This window comes from Calonectris borealis, chromosome 10 (assembly GCF_964195595.1).
Source record: "Calonectris borealis chromosome 10, bCalBor7.hap1.2, whole genome shotgun sequence".
Lineage (NCBI taxonomy): Eukaryota > Metazoa > Chordata > Aves > Procellariiformes > Procellariidae > Calonectris > Calonectris borealis.
The window spans coordinates 5438512-5458359 of NC_134321.1; the positions used below are offsets into that span (position 1 = coordinate 5438512).

At 42.9% G+C, this 19848-nt stretch overlaps 1 protein-coding gene across 12 annotated transcripts in view; it reads left to right on the forward strand.

Moving 5' to 3' along the window:
• Window positions 1-19848, forward strand: part of FOXP1 (forkhead box P1) — a 389271-nt gene that overhangs the window by 141222 nt on the left and 228201 nt on the right. Inside the window, exon 1 of one of the 12 annotated variants that reach the window (XM_075158629.1) lies at window positions 14499-15088. The exons of the other annotated variants lie outside the window; for them this stretch is intronic. The gene's annotated coding sequence lies outside the window, so the exon portion shown is untranslated. Of the gene's footprint in view, window positions 1-14498; window positions 15089-19848 lie in introns of those variants that run through there. 12 annotated transcript variants of the gene reach the window in all.

Below are 19848 nucleotides of genomic sequence, written 5' to 3' on the forward strand. Positions count from 1 at the left end.
GTGCGAGTACCATAATGATGCTGTAGAGAACATTGGAGTAAAATATTTGATCAACAGATATGTCTAAAGAAGATACATGGTTTGGTTTTCTTACTAGGTTTCGGATTACGGTTAAACGAAGGTTCCTTTAAACCTATGCATGATTAAATCATCGTGGCTGGGAGGAGGTCGGACCTAGCACAGTTGCCTCTTTCCTAGACGGAGCAAATTTTGACTGCCCACCAGCCCAGCAGATTGTTCAGTTTGTGGATTCAGGGACGAGCACCAGGAGAAGGGAGATGCTGAGAAGTGACAGGTTGGTCTCAACAACGTCGTACAACGCACTGTGCAGCTGCTACCAGGGAAGGGTTTGAAAACCAAAGCATGGCTTATCCTGGCTAGGTGCGCAATTGTTTTGAGCTAATTCAATCAAGATTCAGGAGATTATAGTGAAATAAAGCAAAAAAAGGAAAAAGATCAATAAAAAGGGTGGAGTAGCTGCTGTGATTAGGAAAAGTGATTACTGTTGATATATTAATTCGGTCTTCAGTTTGCCATCTCAATCAGGATTTTCTTTTTTTGTTGATGTTATTAATATTTGTACTTCAGTACCATGTGCCAATTAGAGTAGAATGTAATTAAGTCTCTGGGCCTGAAAATATTAGGCCCCACGTAGCACAAAGCGTTTGCATCGCACGTTACTGGAAAGAGAAACTTAAGTCTGAAGATCTGGTGCAGAGCACAGAGAAAGGCCTGTTCTCTTTTCAGTGCAAGAAGCAGTTTTTGTGGTTGCCCTTCCTGGGAACGTCAGAGAAAGATGGCTGCAGAAGCCTGTCGCTAAGCTTTTGAGTTTTGGGGGAAGTCACCCTGGCCAAGCCCATCTTCTCATCTAGGGAGAAATGTTCTTCAAGCTCACGTTGAAGCTCTTCAAGCTCCTTTTCGCTGTAGAAGACTCAGTTTTGGGGCTCCTCTTCAGGCAGTGTTTTGTCACACTGATGTCCGTTTGCTGGGTCTGACCTCTAAGTTAGCACGACACTTTGGTGTGTAGGGTTTTACTCTGCAACGAGCAGCACGAATTATAGGAGCTCTGAAGGCCTTCCCTTCATCGTGAGCTGGGAACGGGATAGTTGAAAACTTATTTTTTTTCTGTGCAGAGGGAAACATGAGAACTCATTGTTGTGAAGCGGCAGAACTGAGTCACCGAGAGTTTAGTCAAAGAAGAAACACATCTCATCAGTGCAAACCAGAATAAAAAAAGTGTTTTCTTCATTACTCATTATACCACAACGAGAATCAAAATCACTCAAAAATTGTTGTAACAGCTATATGTTGCTTAGATAAAATAGTCTGGAAAGGATAGATTTTGTGGGAATCGCTTCTGATTTATGCAATGCAATATGCGAAGCCAACTTGCTGTGATTTTTTTCCAGTTATGTGCAATTATGTTAGATTTAATCAAAGAACTTTGAATTACTTAAACTATTCCATAGCGCCTGCATGGTACCTCTGGCTGTCACTGAATGAGTTGTGGCCATTTAAGTGTACTGTTCTTGCAAACAACACAGTGGGAAAATTAATTTAAAAATTCCTTGTATATCCGGATGCTTAATTTTTAGAGCTGTGCTGTGTTCTGAGTTGGTTTGCTGTATTTTAAGCATAAATCCTATTTTTTAAGACAAACGGAAAGCAATTCTATTTTGCTTTTACAGTGTAAAAAGATTTACTGTATGGTTTACTGGGGGTGAGGGGCTGAGTTTAACCTATCGTGTCAAACCCGGTCCTTCGGCTTCCTTTCCTGCTTCCATATGGGTAGCCAACGTGGTCGAGATTGAAATCAGTGTGGTATTACACATCGCAGCGCATATTACCCTGCTTCAAAAAACGTGCTGTGCCACCCTGCCCGCCAACCTCTGGGACAGAGCCACGTCGCCCTTACGGTCCCCAAGTGATGGAGCCACCAGGCCTTGGCTGGGTGGGATCACGGGGACAACTTGAGGCGCACGTCGGCTGTCAGCTCTTGAGAGTGGCTGAAGCTTTGAGGCCAGGCATGGGCACACGTGAATAGTTTGGTAACCACGTCTTTGTGAACCCCCACCTCGTTGGCCTTTGCAATGGGCTTTTTTGCCCGTGGAGCTGCACCAGGCGTGTTTTCTCTGCTCAGTCACTCAACAAGCTGCACTTCGGTATTATTAGAGGGAGGGATTTATTAGCTTCTCCTATTCGAGAAGGTTTAATTGGTTCCTGTAATATTTCACATTTTAAGTATAGGAAAAGCACAAAATGGCTTCTGAGGAAAACGGAGCCAGCTCGAAGGGAGAAGCCCTTCTCCGTACCACGAGAAGCCTTTTTAAAAGCCAAAAAAAAAAAAAAAAAGAGGACAGCAAAGTCTTGTCGGTCGAGAACTGAGAGTGCCTACCTGAACTACTTCTTTTGCATATAACGACTACCTTGTAGCAGTTGGAGCTGTGTATGAATTTTCTTGGTGTCAATCCCTGGGTAGGGCAAACATGAAAAGATCTTGGCCAATTCTTTCTGCAAAAGGCAAAACTGCGTTGCCTGTGTTGGTTTGTGCTGGGGCCGGTACCGGCAAGCCCTCCGCCGTCGTGTTGGTGCAGTGGCCAAAGCGCTTTTAGCAGGTTGAACATGGGGGGCTTAGGAAGCTTCGCAGCCCCTGAGCAATCAAATAATAGAAATACTCTTTGTATTATTTTTCAGAAAGACCCTAACTTTGTGCACCATCAATTCGGCACATTTGGACTTCAAGTTTAGTTAATCTTGCAATGGTTGTGAAAATGTACTCTATTTACTAAATCTGTGTCTTAGAAAAGACAATAATTGATATTTAACCATAAAAAATAAATAGCTATATAAAAATGAGCTCCACCCCCCCCCCAGGAAAAGCAATAGAACCTATAAAATTTATTATTTTTGTTTATCTTTGCCTGCTCTCTTGCAACTGCTGGAAAAGGGACTTTGCATTCTCAGAACTTGGTGCACAAATAAAGGAGTAAATAAAAGGGTTTGACGCAAGCATCGCGAGGTACGCGCAACGCACGAGTGGAAAACTGCTCAAATCGGCAAACAAAGCGATGTGCCTTCTTGAGTATCCCGGGCAAACCTAGGAGGGATGGAAAGCAGTAATGATTTTTTTCTTTTTTAGTGTGAACGTTTTTAAAACATTGCCGACTGTTAGTGTCAACAAAGAAGTACAGAGGAAGAAAAGCAGAAATAAAGGCATGGCTGGAAAGGTGCATCAGAATACAGTAATTACGTAAGCTTTATTTTTGTTGCCTTTGATGCCAGCGTAAGTACGTGAAAACTAACGCACTGCAGAGGACAGGTTTGTGGTTGAAATACACTTGATAGATTTTGACAAATTAAACAGTTGTAAAGATGTTTGGAAGTTTTCCAGATCTTTACTGTTATTTATGTCACTGAACTAAAAAATCAGTGGTTAATTTGCAGTTCTTATAATTTTTATGATACTTATGTTGTTGTAAATTTAGCAGCGTGCGGCATCAACTCAGCGGGATACATTTTATGTTGTCAGCTACCTTTTGACATCATAATAGATTTCAGTTGCCAAAGCTTCGGGGAGAATAAAATGTAAGAGCGCGCTGCATGAGCGCTTGGATCAAACCCAGGTAGGAGAGGAGCCGGTCTGGGGGGTGGCCGCTGAAGCCAGGCTTGGTCCTTCGGGGATGGCGGGGATGCTCCGGAGTCCTCGTGCACGTGGCGATAAATGTGTTTTAAGTGGTAAGGATGGATAAGATGCCGATAGGATTGGGCCCTGCGGTATCATTGGCGGGTCTTTGAAGTCTGGGCGCTGCTTATAGCTGATAACAGCGCTAGTGCTGAGCTCCTCAGGTCTCATCCCACCACGTGGACCTTCTCCTGACCCTGCGTCCCACCAGCGCCCGGCGCGGGCTGTGCCTAAAGGGCGGCAGGTTGAGGTTTGGTCTTCCAGCAGTTGTCAAGCTCATGTCTGTCTCAGTGTGTAGCCCGGTTTTGGGGGGCTATCCACCCCCAGATTACTTCTGCTAGAGACTTTCTCCGCACGCGGTTGTCCACGGTATCCTTCCTGGGTAAATACAAGATAGAGAGAGGCCAAGTAAATCTCCGGCATGCCGCAGTTGGACGTGGGAACAGCTTTTGTCCTGTGGGACGGCGTTGATCAAAAAGAGAAGGCCCAAACAGGAGTTTTACAGAGTGCCTCTGATACCTGAATTCATACCTTTTGCAAGCTTTTTTATAGAGACTTTTTGCAATATCTTTCTTTTTATAGAGCCTCTCTATTCTCTCTATTTATAGAGACTTTTCTTCTATTGTCTCCTATCCTGGAAGAAGGAGAGACATCTTAAGTTTAGGTGCCTTAAAGAAGAGATGCCGTTGTTTCCCTCTTGAGAGGCTTATTTTAGTGGCTTAAAAATGATGTTTTTAATCTGAGGAGTGAGACCTGCCTCGGGAACGTGTGACACATGAAATGGACTTTTTATAAAGCGTAGCTGTGCCCTTCCCATCTTCTGCTTCTTTCAACATTTGCCCTTTGCCTCCTAAGCCTGAAAATGGAAGAATTTATTAACGGTTGTTTCCTCAGTGTTTGTGGCATTAGCCACGTTTCTCAAGGGCGTTTTACGTGCTCTTTCCACTCTAATGGGATTGTCCATTGAGTTCAGCTCCGGCACGTTGGGGATCCATTTGCACAGATAGCTGATTAAGCTGAACCTTCCTCATCCGTAGGTAATCCCAAAATACGCAAATTGTTAGCATGAGATTGGTTTTCTAACATTTTGGGGTTTATAATTAAGCGCTTTGTAGTTGTCCTCCCTCTCTACCTCCCTCCTCATCAGAGTCTTTAACTGTGCTGACTCCAGCTCTCCCGTTTGCTTTTTCTTTCTTGATCATCCCTTTTTTTTTTTTTCCCTTTTCCCTGGAGGTAGTTTTACGTCTGACTCTTTCTCTGGGTACTGCTTCAAAGCTGCGCGACTTGGAGTAGATTCTGGACACACAGAAAATTCACGAAAAGAGCATCGCGCTTCTGCTTGGTTTTTGCTGGGTCTTGCTCACCAAGACCGCAGCGGCCAATGCCGGAGTGAGCGCGGACGTAGCTTTGGGGAAGAGGCACGCGTTTACTCTTGACTTACTTTTACCAACCCATCTTCGGGCAAAGGAGAGATTGGAGATGGGACAACTGAGGGGGCTCCATTTGCAAATGAGATGATTCAGGTGTTGGTGTGAGCACCAAGGAGCTGAGCAGGAGCACGGTGTTTGCTCGGGCAGCCGCGGCCCCGCGCAGACGCCTGGACCGCGTTCCTTCGGTGCTCTTCAGGTGGAAGATGCTGCTCTTGTGTGTTGGAAGAAAACGATCAAATTTCCCTTTTGCTTTGCAGCAGCAGACTAGTATGTTAGTCTGTGTTCGCTGGCTAGACTTATTCTGGCTAATGTTTGCCAGATTCTTCTATTACATATTAAAATAAGATCTTATGAGTGGGTTTTATTTTTTTGTGCGTGTTTCAAAAAACTAGGCCAGCCCTAACAAGCACATTTTTGTGTTTTTGTTTTTGCATTTTGTCATTTTACATATTGAAAAATGGAATGCAAAAAAAAAAAAAAAAGCCTGCTAACATCAAAAAGAAATAAAGCTTTGCATTATTCTGCATAAGTGTTAAAATCTGACTGATAGTTTGTATATACAGACTTCGGTTTTTTTATGGTGTTTCCTTTCCCCACCCAAAGATCACAGATGCTACGATAAAAATTAATGCTCTTTTAGTAAATGCGTTTCTTTTCTGAACTTGGCCTAAAGAGGGTCACACAGTGCTTTTGTTACTAATAAATGTGGCAAGATTTAGGTACAAATAATAGGCAGACATTAATTTGTCGGGGCAGGAACTTCTAAAAGAAAATGCAGAGCATTTCTGTCTCCTTAAATCCAGCTATTTCAATATCATAAAGTTTTTATTTTAACCATCAGGAGAGTAGCCCTGTTTGAAGAATTCAGCTTTAAAAAATGTCTTTGTAAATTGAGATTTTAGGACTACCTATTTGGAGGACGTTCCGTATGATAAATGACCCTTATAAGACCAAAAAAAAAAGTAATTTTGCATGTCTGCTTCCTAGGATGTGTGATAATAATAAATGAACATTTTATATATCATTATATATATATCATGGCAGAGCAAAAATCAGAAGATATATTATTCATTATTCCCGTTACTTTATATTTAAAAGGCAAAGGTTTTTGCTTCTTTGCCAAAACAAGGGCTACAGAATATATTTGTAATAATCCCCGCAAATATGAAGGGTGGAGAGATCTTCCAGGTCGTTAGCACTGGAGAAATAGAGATGCCTTTAATTGTATTCATTTGAACATTAATACATTAATGCTGAGATTTAAGTACTGTTACTATTAAAAATTAAACTGGAGGGGCAGTGTGCAGATCGTATGCTTTAGTGTGAGTTGTCAGGTGCAGTGTTTGTGTATTTAGCCTGCCATTCCAACACTAAAATGGATGTTTGAGACCCGATTTGGCTTTCCGAGGGGCACCACCGCCCCGGTTTCATTTCTGGCAGTAGAATTTCTTTTCACGGATGCATTTGCACCACTGGAGCAAAAGCTGCTCTGATTAAAATCAGAGGCGGCTGAGGAGTAACTTGTTTGCTGTCCCGAAGTCCTCTTGCTCTTCTCCCCGTCCTCCCCCCGGCCGTGTCCGCAGCTATTTTGCAGTATGCAACCCCCTCCGAGCACCGCCTGCGGAACTGGAGGAGCTCTGGCATGTAGATTTCCCAGTGGGAGAACTTGTGTGGATGGTAATTTTAATGAGACCTGATTTAAGCAGTAGAATAGATCCATAAAACTAATACAAGCAGACTTTCAAGAGCTCTACTATTTGTCAGGGCAGTGAATTTTAGAGGCGCATCCGTTGGCTTGTAAAGGATATTATAATCTCGAAAACTTAACCTGTATTAATTCAGATTGTTTCTATGCAAAGTACTACGGAGAACTTCTCGAATCCAGGGCAGGCCAAATATAGACTTATTTATTTTTGAGGCTCAGCTTTCGTCCAAAAATCATGCTGGAACCACAGGACCTGAAAGCTGTGCTCTATATGAATGAATGCAAAGTCTGTACGAGTGCACACAGCTGTGCCTCTAAGCTGTGACAAACCCTTCGCTTTGCTTTTTTCCCCTTCATTTAAGGCTTGGTCCATACATATTTCAACCTCTCCTGCGTTGTCACACCTAGTTATATATGGCAGCAACACGGTTTTCTTCTGTCCTGCGGATATAGGCGTTACACCCATCCCAGAGCCTGAATCCCACTTCAAGTAATACACTTGGTCTGCGGCTTTTATTTTTCATCCTGGTGCTCAGGAACGTCTCTTGCTGTTGTTGGAAATTGTGTAGTTCTGCTTGGCCTTATTAAACTGTTTTCCTTCCCTCGCTCTCCTCCCCAGCCCCTTCCCTCCGTCCTGTTTGGTGTTTTTTTTTTTCCCAACCAGCTTTTTTCACTGCAGCTATCTCAAATGGCAGAGAGAAAGGGAGCAGGTGGGGGAAACGGGGGGCAGGAACGCGAGGTGGGAATGGGAAGAGCTGGAGCAGGTCGATGGAGACTGGGGAGACCCAGCAAGCCGCAGAGACCAAGGGGGGAATGGGGAAAAAGCTTGGAGGGAGGGATGGAGGGAGGCCAGGGGTTCGGGCTGAGCGGAGGGATGCTCTGCGCCGCGGGAGGGGACCCCGGCTCTCCCACCCCCTTCCGGGGCTCAAATGCGGGCGGAAAGAAGGAGGCTTCTGCCAGCGGTAGCGGTGACATGCGTTTAAAGGGGGAAAAAGTTTATTTGCTTTTTCTCGCAGGATATGCTAAGTGATTTTGCAGTTTGAGTGGAGTGGCATTATTGCACTTAGCTCTGCATTTATTAAATAAATTTGTTCTCCAACTCAAGTGTTAAGTGTGTATTATGAAACCTCAGAGCCAATCTTAGTGGTTGCAGTGTGCAAATGTTTTTAAAATTATGTAATTAAACGGGGCTTGGGCTGCAATGTCCACTGAAGTGATTTATTAATTGAATGGTTTGATTAAATTTAATGTTATTTTAGTTTATACAGAAAGGGTTGGTATCTGTTTCACAGATAGGGACATCTTGTGAGGCTGTCAGTGATGGTTCAGAGGTCCTTAGGAGGAATCTTTAGCACCCAATTAAATATTAACCAAGAAGATGTGACTCGTTCTTTCTCTGTCCCTGAAACTGTGTTTTGACATCTATGGCTGGTGATAAAAATTTGCTCGGCAGAATCACTTGCAATGCACTCTATTTATCACTAGATTATTTCTAAATTAATCACGCTAAAAATCTTTCAATTGTAATTGTGCTGGGGCTCAGTGCTGTATGATGTATGTAAATAAAAAAATGCCCTTTTAATTTCACGTTAACTGTATCTAGCCGCTGTTGCAGCCAAACTGTATCTGTTTCGGTAGAATGTCATTTTAAAGGTATTGTGGTTACTGAGCGGCAGCTGTGATTGAAAAGTATGTAAACTAATCTTTAGTTGCTCATGTCATTTTTATATTCTTATGTCAGAACACAAGAAGGCTGCTTTAAATTTGTCTTTCACTGTGTATTAATTTTCAAGTCTAATTTTTCTTGGGTTAAAGCATATACTGCATTCTCTACTACACATTACCATTCAGTGCCAAAGTAAATGGCTACTTGTGAAAAAGTACAAAATTAGTTCCTGCTTGATTACTGTAAAATACATATTTATTTTCGTAGAGAGAGTTTTTATTACCAGTGCATAAAGTACAATTATCCTGCATGGTATCGGTGACTTAGAAGACGAAGTAATCAAGCACCATATATTTATTACCGTGAAGAGCAATAAGTTTTAGGGCTGTGCATTGCTTTTCCCAAAAACAAGAAGGAAGGGGCAAGGCATTTTTTGTTTTGTGGGTTTTTTTCCTTCTTCTAGGCTTGCCCGATGCGTTGTTCCTGCTCTTTTAAATGCAGACCATTTAAAATTAAATCCTCAGTTAATATGTCTGCATAAGAACTTCTTTGTCTCTTGATGCCCAACCATTGAAAATTAAATGTGGTTGCGGATAAGTATTTATTCATACCATACCTCACACCTGATCTTGTGTCAGTATGACATCATCTTTGCCACAAAGATTTCTAGTGGTTTAAAAATGTTCCGTTGTGAAATAAGTGGGAGAGGTAGAAAAGGGGCAAGGAAGGCAACAAAAATAAACTACTAGTGGGATTTCATGTTTTGCCAATTAAAAAAAAATAAAAAAAATCATATTCTGAGGTCCACATGCTGCCTTTGATCCGTACACAGGACTTCCATTTGTGCCGGTGGCTGTTCAGCCTGCGGAGGGAAGGCTGTATATGACTTAATTTGTATGTTGTGGGAAGTACATTTTCCTAGCATGTGGTCTAGCTTACTTGAAGAATCTGAAATGCGTTATAAATGTAAATGCTGTGTTTAAGTAAAACTTCATTATGTTTTGGTGGTTTCCAAAAATGCACAGGATTTGACCTTAAAGTGTTATTTCAAGGTGTTATGATGTATGAGCTAGACTTTGTAGTCTTCTAAATTAAATCTTTGAACATGTTATTATTGTATTTTGGCATCGGCAAGATGTAGTTCTCAGCTATTTTCTGTCACAGCCTTCGTTTTTCTAACAAGAGTAACGAGACAGGGCCAGATTCTTCTGTACGAGGCGTGCGCGGGATGGGGATTACCCCGCATTAACCGTGGTGTAACCGGGGACGGGTCTGCCCTTCGCGTCCCAGTCCAAGGGCACGGCTGCTGGCCCGCGGCTCGCCAGCGCGATGGAGCCGGTGCTCCCGCGGGCGCGGCCACCGCCCACCACCGCTCCCCTGGACCGTTGCAGAGCCCCGCGTAGGATGTGGTGAAGGGTTTAGCGTTTGGATCCAAATCTGGTTCATATATAACAGGGGTTGTGTTTCTGTTTGGAAAATATGAGCCCCTTTTACGTAGCCCAGGTGTGGATTAGCTCTCTAAACCTTTCACCCGTTCCTGTGTTTGTGGGAGACTGTTTTCAATTCTTACAAAGAGGCCGTACAAGTCAAGCCGTAGAAATAGCAGAAGCAATCGAAAAGTGGATTTAAAAAAAAAAATTAACAAAGTGTTTGTGATCTCAGGTTGATAGTCTGGATGTAGGAGCAGACATAACCACTATATGTACGCTTATTTCCAAGGAAAATAGGTGCAAAACGTTTCCACCTATGCCATGAGTGCTCAGGGCTTGTATTTCTCCTTCCCTATGTAACAAGCGTATGTTCGTGCTACAGGAGGGCAAGAAGCGCTGCTGGCCGTGGGGCACCATCTGCGCCATGGCGTGCATCCCCCCGGGCGGCTCCCAGGCACAGGGAGGGTGCAGGCAGCCAGCCACGGCCACGGGGAGAGGCAGGGTTTGGGCCGGGGTATGTTGTTGCAGAAAAGTCGATTAAGAATAAGAGCTCTGAGTCAGCGCCCGTGGCCGTCGGTCGCCGGAGAGAGACCGTCTTTGAAGTGTTGTTTTTGGTACCGGTTTCACGTTGCGCGCTCGCGGTATGAATCACGATGGTTACGCGGGTGATTTTCCCTCAAGAACGAAGCCAACCCCAAACAATCGTGGGGCCGCCCTTTCGGTCACTTCGCATGGCTGTCTGTCTGTCCCGGGGTGCTCTCCCACCACCGGCTTGGGGTGGGAAGGGAGAGCGGCCGTGCGGCCAACGCACATTGGAGGCTCGTCCTCCATCCCCGTCCAGGAGCTCCCTGTTCTCCTCCTCCTTCACCAGCAGGCTGGCTCCTGGATGGGGGTAGCCTGAAATAATTGCTGCAAATATTTGAAATCCTAGATGGAGAAGACACGTAGGATATCCTGCTTCCCCTCCGTAATTCCTTCCCTGCATCCTAAATGGGGCGACACTTAGAAACGCATCCAACCTCGAGTTCAAAACGGATCGCTTACCCGTGGTTCTTGAACAGCTAGTTTTGCTGGCACATTATTATTCACCCTCTGCTATTTTCACACTGTGACACAAAACTAGAGAGAAGAGATTGAAATTTTGACCGGTACGTTATCCTGATACCTGAGATGCCGTGTCGATATGAGAGTATCTTTACCACAAGGACTTTCTTGGTGGTTTTAGAGATCCCAGTGTGAATAAGTAGAAAAAGCAGAACTAATAGCTCAAGAAGCAAAAATATTTTTTTCTTAAAGAAATTGATTAACATGCAAATATGTACTGCATGCATATTAAATATCATTTCAAAATGTGATGGGCAGGAAGCATAAGTGATGCCATTTGGTTTTGTGGCATCAGTGTGGGTTGATTAAGGGGGTGGGGATAAATTTTGGGGATTATTGATATAGCATGAGTAGAGCCAGATGGTTGTATTACACATCTTTTGTGTTCTTGTTTGCTTCTTAAAGCAGTTGCAGAATTTTGCCCTGGGCAAAATTTACTCTTTGCTCGTATGTTCCCCTGTGAATTTACTTTTGACAAAGTACTTCACAAAGAGGGGAAACGCTGTGCTTTGTGCCCGCAAACTCATCTCTTCCCTTCGCGTTTGTGAAGCCAACAGCCCTCTACTTATGAAATATTTTGTAACTTGTGAAATAAATTAGCAGTAGGTGCAAGTTCAGTGCGTGTGTGTTGTGTATTGCTACCCCTTGGTATGCGATATTGATTTACAGAGCGTGTCGTTTTTTAAATTTTCCTTGCAGTGTTTTGGAGAAGAAACTGTGGAAATGGCAACCAGTTTGTTTTAATGTGCTACTTGTGTAGTATTCTTCCATTAAAGAAATGTTGTCTTAAAGATTAATGAGCTAATTTTTCCACTACTTTTTTTTTTTTTTTTGAGTTTTGAGATTGTGGTGTACCTGATTCATGTGATCAAAAACACATACTTTGTGGTATTCAGGTTGAGTGGGAGAAGGTTGTGCTAGGTAGGTGGTTCTTCACTGGGTGTTTGTGACATTTGTTGGAACTGCTTATCTCTGGAACCACCAAAATTTACACGTATTTGTTATTTCCCTTTGAAAGCAAATTTTTATTTCCCATAAAAAGATGATTTTTTTGTAAAGGCTTTGTAAGAAAGAATTTATGTCTTATTGGTGCCTCACACCAGTTTTCACAGGCGTAACTCCATTGACCCAGCTGAGGTTACTCCTAATTTACATCGCTGTAGGCCCCTGGATGACGAGGTCCCTCTACATCTAGCAATTATAGTGGAAACAGTTGTGCTTGTCCCTTTGCCTTTGTCCCCGTGCGAAATGGCGTGCTTGCAGAAGGCGAGGGGGCTCGCCTCGCTCGCGGCGGCAGGACTTTTATCGGGGACCAATTCCTGCAGCCGCTGCCTGCATCCCCTCTCCGGGCAAAGCCGACCCCCATTTTTGCCCAGGCTGTGAGCAGCAGCTTCGGGCCCTTTTTTTTGGAACCGGTACTTGATGTGAAAATGGGGAACGGGCAGCTCTGACCCTACTGAAATCTCTGGCTAGTTTAGTCACGAGTCTGAGGCCGAAGCAGCTTACTCCTCATAATGATGCCATTGTGCTCATCCGATCTGATCAGTTCTTGAAATGTTTTAGTAAGTCTATCTTACAACATTATAAGAAGATAATCAGCTGCCTTAGAAGGTCCCCATCTGGAGTATAGAGTTCTTTTACTGAAAGATGTTTTGCCTTTCCGAGATAGCTCTCGCATTTCATCATCTGTTGTGCAGAGATGAAGTGCATATGAAAAGTCAGTGACTCTGAATCCATCTGTTGTTATTATTTTCCACTGATAATTGGCTTGAACAATGAAATGTCTGTGTCTGTAGCCTTTGAAACTGTACACCCTGTTTATTTTCTGGAGGTCTTGCTCCACTCTCACCCCCCCCCCCCTTTTTTTTTTGTTTTGTTTTATTTAGGTTTTTTTTGTTTCATTTTTCTCTTAAGCTCATAACTAATGGAGCTTGCATGAAGATGGCATCTTTGACTCCGTGCATCAGTATGTGTCACTTGGCATCTAAAGCTTGCCTGCCAATTTTTGTCAGGGTCCTATGTCTGTTTTGTGTGAGTATAGAGTAGGCTTACAGCAGGAGGGCTGGCAGAAAGAGAGTTCATAGATATCTTACCTGAAATGTAGTATTTATTTCACTTTCTCTATTAAAATATTAATTTAGAGCCCAGTATCTAATACCTATGGAATTAGATACTACCTGTAATTGTATAATTTATTCAGTTGCATCCAGTTTTGCATGATGCAGGGTATTAATATTGGATTCCACTAACAGCGGTTCCATTAGCTTGCTCAACCAGTATGAGATATATATGAGCAGGGAGGCATAACTACCAGCCAGAACTGCCAAAACAGTCATTAGAAGCTCCATTGGGATGGACAAAGGCTTTTACACAGTGATATACTGATTAAATTTTGTTCTATGGTTTATTTGCATCAAGGTTAGATCCCTATCATCTATGTGAACCGTATTAACTGACACCTTATTTGGAAGGTCATTTCAATGCAAAAATAGCGAATGATACAGGGGCTCTAAAATTTCTTGCAGGATTCTTTCATGGAGGATTTTTATCTGGTTAGGCTTGACTAGCTCATGTTAGCAATTTTGCTGTGCTCTAACGCGGTGAGTTTATCCAGGGAAAAGTAAAAACTCCCTCCATACTGCACGAGTGCTCAGTGGAACTGAACACGCTTGATCCGCATAAAAACTGTGAATTACATCCAGTATCCTTTGAAATAATCTGTGGCACATGCTTGAGAATCCAGTAAATGTGTGTTGCATCTTTTAAAGCCCAAATCTTCCTGCGTCTGCCTGCGTGCAAGTGCTCTTTCAGAATGAAATTTCGGTGCCGGACGCAGTCCACGTTACCTTGTAGTCTGGAGCACAGGAGAGGAAGGCAGGGGAGTATAATCTTATTTGTGTTTCAATGGCAATCATTTAATACCGCAAGTTATTAAAAAATAATTAAATTACCAAAACCAACATGTAGCTAGGACTCACAATAAGAGGTCAATGTGATTTGACTCCTTAAGTTAGGAAGGGACACTGGTGAATTCCAATTGCTTTAAAATTGTGCTGCTTCATTCTATTTCTGGTATGGAAGGATAAACGAGACTGAAAAATAATTTATTTCTCTAGAAGCAAGAGTAAATCACAGTATATAATTATATATATTCAATTATAATAATAAATGCTTAGAGGTGCTTGGTGGTTATCACAGTCTCTAATTTAGTTGTTTTTTGAAGTAAATATAGTTTGGAGGGGTTGTTTTATGAGAGTAATATTTTGAAAATAATGTTTTTGAGGGAAACTTCAGAAATTTCTCCCTTCTCCCCAAATAAACTAGTAAATAGGTGTGCATTCTGCAGTGATTCAGAACAGCTAAAATAGATTTGTGTGTGGAATGTCTTTTACATAGTAAACAAAACAGGGACAGGACAAGCAAATTCGGATTTGCTCTGTCAACTCAACCAAAAGTCTCTGTATTAATTTTAAATCCTCGTTAAGAAAAGACCGGGCCAAGAATGTATTGGATTTCAGTACAGTTAATGAAAATGAATTTTGCAGGTGGTGTTTGGTTGTGTTTCTTCTGCTCTGGCGAGATGGGTGGCTGAGCCAAAGCGGGCACAGCACACGATTCAGCTCTTTGCCAGAGCAATGCTTAGATTAGAAATGAAGGCTTGGCGTCGAGTTGTTGGTGCTGTTGTTATTTACGATTATACGAGCAAAGCGTTTAGCGCCATGAGTTGATTTGATTTTGTAGCTCCTATCCCCTTAAACAAGCTGTGTAGCTTGTCAGAGATCAGGACAGGTAGAATGCACAGCAGGCGTCTGATTTGAGCCAGTTACTCATTTGCTGAGTGTTTGTGTTTATGCAAAGGGGCCTCTTCCTGCATATTTAATCTAGAGTAAGGCAGTGGCTTTTGTTGTGTTTAGACCACATACCTTCAGTCCTTCCTTACACTGCAGCCAGTGTTGAAGCACAGAAAGGCTGGATAGTCAAAAGTGCTTTAGTGTTTTCAAACTCTCAACTTTTCTGCAGTTGGTTGGGAATTACTGTACAGCTCTAAGCCATTTTCTTCCTCATTAATGGGTAAGTTTGCACTCCGGTAGAATAAGATACTTTTGTTTCTGTTCCATTTTATCAATGCACAAAATGTTTGTTTGTTTTTAATTGTCCAAACCTCTTTAAGCAAACCTGGTCCGCTGAGGGAGTTTGTTGCAGGGAATTAGATCAAGAATACAGGTGTTTCTGGAATATACTTCTGAATAAAGTACTAACTGCCGTATTGCAATAGGCAGGTATTTGCGGGGGGGCGGGGGGGGGGGGGGAATGAGTTCGGTGTTATTATTCTTTGTACTAACAAATCCTGTTTTGTAACTATCCTGAAGATAATGCTTCCATTGTTAGCTAGAAGCTTTCAAACAGTGTGCAACGCAGAACTGCAAAAACAGCAGCAAAAAAAAAAAAGAAGGGGGGGGAACCAGCCCTCTGGTCTTTATTGTTTCCTTCGCAAGGGTCCTCACTAGAATGTCTGCGCTGTAATAGGAAGGTTTTTCTTATGTGGAAATTGAATCGTCTCTTCATTGATATTAATAGCACACTAGAGATGTTAGCCATGATGCAGAGTACCAGAACTGTAGAGTAGGAAACCTGATATTGCAGGGGGAAAAAATGACAGTCCTATTGCTCCTCAGTGTGGGAGACATCCCTCCCTGAGAGCAGAGTTTGCATAATGGCATCCTGGCTTAACTATTTACTTATAGGTATTTTAATCTCGGGCTCTTTCTTTTAGTATAGGCGTAATTGCTGTCGCTTGCTCTTGCACTTATTAACTGCGCAGCTCGGTTTCTGATTCAGCCTGGACAAATTAGTTTTAAAAATGACTTTGGAGAAAATCCGTGCGGTGTGCCTGCACAATGGCTATACTGTATATGTAATGTACGCGGTATTAGGAGAACCTCAGAGTGCAACGAGAGGGAATTGGTATCAAAAATTAAAGAAAAGATGACAAAGGGCACGTCTTCAAAGCAGACGGTGGTAGTACAGACAGCGCTTGGAGAAATGTGGAAAATGTGCAGCGAGGCCAGAAGTAGTAGTTTTGGTTACCAATTAACTATTTCCTTCGTTTGAGTAACTCCTCTCAAACAGAAGAGTGTGCTGTTCCACCACATGTTGGAAAGTGTGAGAATCTGAATAAAATTTCATCAACCTTATTAAAATATGTAGGGACTTTGGTCTTCTTGGGTACAAATCAGCCTACAGACTCAGAGGCATTTATTAACAATAAGACTGCTGAGGGTTTTTAATAACAAAATTACAAATACCATATCTAATTGTAAGTGTATTACTTTTATGCACCAGTTAAAAAAAAAAAAACTTTTTATGAGGAAAAGTACCTCAGTCAAAGCACCTTGTGTGATTAGTGCTATTGTATTCTTAAATTTTGATTGATAGAGATAATAGTTTTCACTTAAAAATACAGACAGGTACTTTAACTTTCCATGACAATAGCTATTTGCATTTCTTTTATCTTTTTGTTTAACATTTGTGGGGGTTGGGACGGATTTGATTATTAACTCTTATTGCACACCGAGGTAAATGCTAAAACAAAGCTTTTGTTAAAGCTTCAAAGGTAAAACAGCAAATATTGTTTTTAGGCTTCAATATTTAAAGGCTGTTAAGGGATACCTGGAAAATATTTTCACATGACCATGACCAGGAGTACCGCTCGCTTGCCAGGTAAGGCGGCGGGCCGGGCCGCCGGCGCTGCCCCGCGGAGGGGGCGGGCGGGCGGGGGGCGGCGGGGCCGAGCGCCCGGGCGGGGCGGGCGGGCTGCGAGGGCCGTCTTGGGGCGAGGTGGGGTGGCCGGAGCGGCGCAGGGGTCGCGGCGGGGGCGTGTGGAAATCCGCGCTTGCGAGTTGTGGGAGAACCGCCAGCCGCTCCCAGGACCCGGCTTTGCCAGGCAGACCCCCACGCCTGTCGTGGGAGGGGGCGGGTGGCGGGTGCGGGGGCTCCGGCTCCGCAGAGATGCCACCGAGCAGTCCCGGTGCTCCGCGGGGCTCGGGGCAGGGGTATTCCTCTCCTTACTTGAATTAGGTGAGGTCAAGTTTCAAGATGAGAGTTGGAACGCAGACATAAAATGGTTAAGGCTGGCACCGAGGCACGGGGAGTTATTTTAAGAAACGGGGAAGATCTGGCGAGTATAAAACAGGCGGCGGCGTTTGATCTGCTGGCTCTCGGCCTCGGTGAGATGGCCTCTCATCATTTGATTGGGCATTTGACAGGTTTGATACTTGCTGGGAAAGTGTTACGGTCTTTACGTCTGATGAATTCAACGAGGGCCAGCTCTGTTATGCAAAGTAATTCGTGTGAGGCAAATAACCAATCCATCATTAAAAGATGCAAGACTTACAATCGCAGTTCAAATTCTGTATTGGAAGCGAGCTGTTCTTAACTTGTCTATTAACTGTACCCATATTTCCTGTAAGAGCTATTAAAAAGCGGGGGAGGAATGGATTGTGATTAGTTTCGTAGCATTGGCTTACATCGAGTGATTCTTTTCCAAGGTTACGGTGGACTTGAAAGGTAATATTATTTTGAAAGAGAAAATGTGCTGTGCGTAGCTTGTCCTCGTGCTGTTATTTATTTTAATTTTATTTTATTTCTGTTTAGAATAAATAATAAGCACCAGCCAGAGATTCTGAACAGCCTGCTAATGACTGAAAGTGAAAATACAGTATGATTTGCTCCCTCCTTCCACTGAGAAGCAGCAAGGTAGCGAGCATTAATATCCCTGTGTTTTGGCCTGTACCAAATCCGTTTCCCCCTCTTCAAAGCGAGGTGGAAGAAGTGCACTTAGTCTCTCGCAGTTTTACTGTTCACCTGCATTTCACTTTCTGAGGAGGTGATAATGACTCCTGTATAGAAAAGCTCTCGTACCGTGCCTCCTGAGATTTAATATACGCTGCACAATAAAAAGTAGCCACCTTGACAACGGTCAGAAAAAATCTTTCTCCCTCAGATTATTTAAAATAGTTAGTTTAATATATTTTTTAGGTTGCTGGATACCTCTTTTTTAAAAAAAAAAAAAAAGGTACAACAAAACCGAAGAGATGATTGCTGATGGCCCTGAAAGCAATTCTACATATGATTTGCGTGTGTTAGTGCAAGTAACTCAAGCAAGTGCACTGGGTGAGAAAAGTAACCTGTATGCAGGATTGTGCCCACAAGCACCCCTGGTACCACATGTTGCTCTTCACGGTCGGTGTGCATCCTCTGTTTTCAGGATGAGCAAAACACCAATGAAAAACATTTTTTTTTTTTTTTTCCCTCTCTTACAAATGTACAGTTGACAAAATCATTGACTGCATCTATTCCTGCACAGGACAAGAAAATAATAATTATGACAATAGTAGGACATATTTCATATTTCAGCCTGTGTGCAGTTGAATGTGACTCAGGGAGTTTTGAAGGGAAAGAAACAGCGGTATTAGGTGGTTATGGTTCGCTTTATTTAGAAGAAATTGCTACACAGAAGTGCTTATTTTGATGATCAAATTTTGATATTTTAAAGCTTTTAGGAAGCCTTGTAGTAAATATTTTAATCAGACACATTAAATGTATTTCAGCTGGTCTTACATAAGAAAAAATGAATTGAAATCAAATTTCAGAAACAATTTTTTGTTGTGCTATCGGGGGTGTGTGTTTTTTTTCTCTCTCTTTTTTTTTTTTTTTTTTTTTAAAGAAGTGTGCTTTCTAGGTAGTGGAGGGGAGATTCCCTTGCTACTTTAGGTTTCCAATAATGAATTGTAGGCTTCTCGAGGCTGGGACGCTGGCAAAGCAATGTACACGCGTAATTCTAGGCAGGGGAGCAGCTCAACTGGTGTTCTACTTTCCTGTGTAAAACTACTCACAGGCAGTTTGTGTGGGATCAAGGTCTCTGATAATCTATTTTTGGCTATACCCAAGGCTCTTCTTATTTAGATATTAATAAAAATGATACTGTTTTAAGTAGAATTTCATTCTGCAATGCTTTCCGTTTCTGCATATTTATATTAGTGGTTAAATCTGGCTTTGCAGTACTCGCTTGGAGCTCGGGCTCCATCCCGCAGCCTTCCCGAAATGACCTCCCTGCCCTGAGGGAGGAGACCACTAAATGGAATAAGCGCTGTGGGATCAAGAGAGTTACAAGGTCTAACCCGACAACAGGTATAATGGCAAAGCGTCCCGTCTCTTTGCCTGGTCCCTTGGTGCCAGGTTGATAGGTAGGACCTGATCCAGAGCAATCAGGGGCTTTCTGTTAAAGTCGACTGAAAAGGTTACGGCACTGGCTCAGGTCGTGATCTTTTTAGGATTATTACCCGTTGTCTTTCCAAAATCCTGCTGAAAACAGGTATTTTAAAAAGTATCTTTGTATTCAAGGATTTAAAAATGTATTACAAAAGCGTATACCTATCTCACTGATAGGCAAACCGAGGCGCTCGGCAAGTAAGCCCGATGTTTTCAGGAATATCTGGTAAAATCGGGGCCGGGCGTGTAGTTTTGCACGGACCATTCCCCGCGTGGGATGCCAGCTGAGCCGAGGGGACGGTGTCGCGGGCGCTTGGAGACCTTCCCTCCACTCGTGGGACAGCGGGACCACTGCTGCTTACAAAGTGGGTTTTTGTTTGTGGTTTGGTTTTCTATTTTAATCATCCCCTTGGGGGAAAATATGAGTGAAGTGTCTTGCTTTGGTAGGATGGGATTTTTTTCTTTGTTTGCTCCACAGGCACACTTACAGTGTTGATGGTACTTTGTGTTTATGTTAAAGACAGCATGATGGAAGGAATGTGTGTTGCCTGCATCAATTT